Raw genomic sequence first — 3700 nt, 5'->3', positions numbered from 1 at the left:
TGTCCGATATTCAGTTTTAAGGCCGATACAGGCCGATACCGATAGGGGGCCGATTATATTGTGCATCCCTAGTTTTTTTAGCATTTTATGCTCAGAGTGGCTTTTCCTCACTGCACAGAATGTTCCAGTAGACTCTAGGGGGCAGCGTAGGTCACGTATGTTAATAAAATACATAATAATGCATTAAAGATGTGTAAACACAGCTGTTTATAAGATGTCCAATGCCTTTTCATGTTGATAAGTTGATCACAATCTGTTAATGGTGGTGATATTTATGGGTCAGTAGATGTTAGTATTTGTTAACCTTTTCCAGTTGGAGCTGTCACCCTTCAACATTTTTTTATACATGGGATTGTCGATTTATTTAAAAATTTTCCTTGGTACGGGACGCTGAATATTCAGGCTGTGGATGGAAAAAGAACAGAATTTAGCCTTTGTGACGGTGTACGGACTTAACCAATGCGCAAAGCCTTTGTAAGCAGCACCTAGACATTGTCTCTATGGGAGCAGATTCCCCTTATCTCATGCTCCTGTAAATCCGCTTTTTTTAGCTCCAAAGTGGAGGAACCTGATGCAAAAAAGAGTGTCAAAATGCATCTTATGACCCAATTTGAAAAGAGTTAGCTTTGGAAGTGTAGGTAACGAAGACCTCCTTTATCAAAGTGTCAAAATAAAAGTCTTTTCAGACTGGATAAAAGAAACCAAAAGGCACCTAAAGTCATTTTTTAAAGATGAAAGAACGTCCTCCAAGGAGTCACAGGGAGTATGGGAAGCGTAAAGTCACCATCCAGATAGATCAGGATTGGTGTCAACAATTTGATCCCATTAGCAGTCTAATTTAGCTAATACCTGACGCTAATCGGATGAAGCCATGGGGGGGACTGAGTGCAGGATCACTGGGGGGAGTCTGCTTTAGCTACCGCCAAGGCTTTTCATGTCGGGGAATTAAAACATATCTGCTCTTGGCGAGGCCTTAAAGTAGAGAAAGTATAAACTTTGAAAAGACATTACTTTTAGAAATGAGCATCCAGCTCATGATTGTTGAGCAATCTTTCGCCTCGCTAATGCTTGTACTAAGATGTTTCTGTTTTTATGACCCTACTGTTCTTCTAACAACCTAAGGACCTTTGGCCTACTAGTCTTTTCAAGTTGCATTAGTTTATCAAGTCTTGCAGGCATGAATATCTCTTCTAGTGTGCTATGATGACATGTCTGTTATGAACTTGTTTTCTCTTTTTTTATCAGTTGGAAAACATCTAAAAATGTGCACTGAGTCAGTAAAGCAAAGAAATTGTTTGATGGTATCAACCTGGAGTGCAGTTTATATGACTGTTAGCAGAGCAAAACCTCTCTTCCTCCTTTCAGAGTCTGATGTTAGGCCATTTTTATTTCCTCTTCTGGGTGTCATTTTCCTGCTGGCTTGTTATTTCTTTTGCAGTTTGCATTATAGCCATTTGCCTCTCCCTAAAAGTGTTTTTTTGGGTGTAAAGTTGCAGTGCTGCTGTTTTCAGTAAACTCTCTATGTTGGCAATCATTCCTAACATGCTTAACAAGTTTATTTGTACAGCTTATTACTGTCACAAAAAGGTCAGCTATGGTGATATAATAAAGGCGGTTTAAGAACAATATGACTACACAGGATGTTAATGAGTTAAGAGTTGTGTTTGGGTGGGAGTTTTCTTTTTTTACTTCCATGGTTTTGGTTTCCATTTCAGCTGTGGCCTTGGATTAAGGGGTGCTGACCTGGTTGCCAATTTGCTGCTTTAAAGTAGGAAAGAGCCACTTTAACCTGGGGGGCTGAGCTTATATGGACCAGAGGCCAATCAAAAAGCTGGAGTTGAATTTCCACTCCTCGTTTTAGCTTAGAAAACAAGCAAATTGAACCGGACGAACGGGTCCGCCCCTTTGGAGATTGGAGACTACGGTCGTCCTCATGTGCTCATGAAACGTCATCAGCCTCAGCCCTAGCACTGTTCCAATTCACAAGAAGAAGACCGAGGACGGACAAAGTTCTCTTTACCCAGCGTGCATCAGAGAATACTTGTCCATTCTTGAGAGTGACAGCTGTCCCAGCATGCACTGCGGCAGCAGCAGCTTTCAATGAAGCTCAGAGTGTTAAGTTAAAAGTTCTTTTTTCTGTTGCTGTTCTATAAAAGTACATTTTAACTTCATTTGAGGCGAGAATATTATAATTTTAAGCGTCACTATATGGCCCATTTACTGATTTCATGAATTTTTAAAAAGAAAGTTTGCGAAGTTGAGAGGACCGCGGCAACCAGCGGAGCTCCGAGGGTAACAGCAGCCAGGGCTAACGTTAGCCCGTCTGCAGCAGCCCTCTCTCTGCAGAGCCGCATGTGAAGGACTGCTGGCTCTGATGGCGATTATTTTGTTTCACTTGGCAAAATCTTCATTTGACTTGATCTCACTGTGTTCATTATTATTTCCCAATAGACGAAAAAAGTCATATTTAATAGTCTATAGATAATAATAAATTAACAGGAGGTGAAATGCAGCTCCAGACAAGCCTAGTGTGTGGTGATGTCATCAGTACGCTTCTGTTGCAGTTGACCAATATGTGTTCTTCTCAAGAACATAGTTGGAGAGGACATGAGTCCGTACTCGCGTTCTATTGAAATGAGAAACGAACGATGTGTTCTTTAACCAGCCGTTTGAAGCATTTCATCATGATGGCGGTCAGCGCTACAGGCCTATAGTCATTGAGGGAGGTGAATGATGGAGGCAGGCTTAAAGCAAGCTGGCACTATGGATCGGTCCAGCAAGGTGTTAAAATGTCTGTGAGGACGCCAGCCAGCTGACCTGTGTGTGTGTGTGGGGTGGGGGGCGGGGGTGTCAGTTTTTGTTTAATCATTTCTGATCAGCAGCGACCGGCTGCAGCTCTGCCTCCTCAGGATGCAGCAGCAGAAGGCTCGTTTCAGAATGCATGGTTGGTTGATGTCCTGTTAGATAAAAAGCTGCAGAAGTACGACTTGCCTCTCAGTTCATTAAACCTGTTTTTCTGTTCATCTCTAATATGACCACACAGGGAGCTATTAAACATCACCAAGAAAGCGGTAATATTCCACCAATCCTCCTGGAGAGCGCCCTGATCAGTTTAACATCTCATCTGTGTCTTCATACCACTGTTCACACACAGCCCATAGCTACTGAAGCTATTGCCATGACAACAGTGGGTCTCATCCCTGTAGGCAACATGGTAGAGTTTTTATTTCCCTTCACCTCTTACTGTAAGCTCCTCATAGTATTTGACTGACTGATACGACCTGTGCTGAGATGGCTGTCCTTCATAAGCACGTTAGAGACGCCCACGTGTTTCGCTAAAAAGGTTGGAGACTCATATCTTTGTGTTAATCTCAAGGAAAAATTAGCTATTTGAAAAAAAAAACGTAATATTAAAAGAAAAACGCAACAAAAAGACAGTTCTTTGTCAAGATTGCTGTTTTTCTTTTTTCCTTTGTAAGGTCACCAGTTGGAACAAAAAAATAAATAAAAAATATGCTGAATATCAGTGCAGGTGTGGAGTGGGTAACAAGTTTGGTTCTAAATCATTTGACTAATAACAGTCAGAGAACCTCCTATGTGGAGAAAACCCTGATCTAGTATGGAGGGAATTTTGTTCCACTATGTTTTTCTTAAAAAGTCTTAAAAGGCATTGAATTCTTCAAAATAAAACTAAGGCCTT

At 41.3% G+C, this 3700-nt stretch overlaps 1 protein-coding gene across 1 annotated transcript in view; it reads left to right on the top strand.

The window, feature by feature from the left end:
• Positions 1-3700, top strand: part of LOC107101402 (beta-adrenergic receptor kinase 2) — a 107352-nt gene that overhangs the window by 53818 nt on the left and 49834 nt on the right. The window lies entirely within an intron of this gene.

Source organism: Cyprinodon variegatus, unplaced genomic scaffold (assembly GCF_000732505.1).
Source record: "Cyprinodon variegatus isolate N-32 unplaced genomic scaffold, C_variegatus-1.0 Scaffold1091, whole genome shotgun sequence".
Taxonomy (NCBI): domain Eukaryota; kingdom Metazoa; phylum Chordata; class Actinopteri; order Cyprinodontiformes; family Cyprinodontidae; genus Cyprinodon; species Cyprinodon variegatus.
Note: the sequence above shows the minus strand (reverse complement) of the source record. Positions and strands in the feature narration are given on the sequence as shown.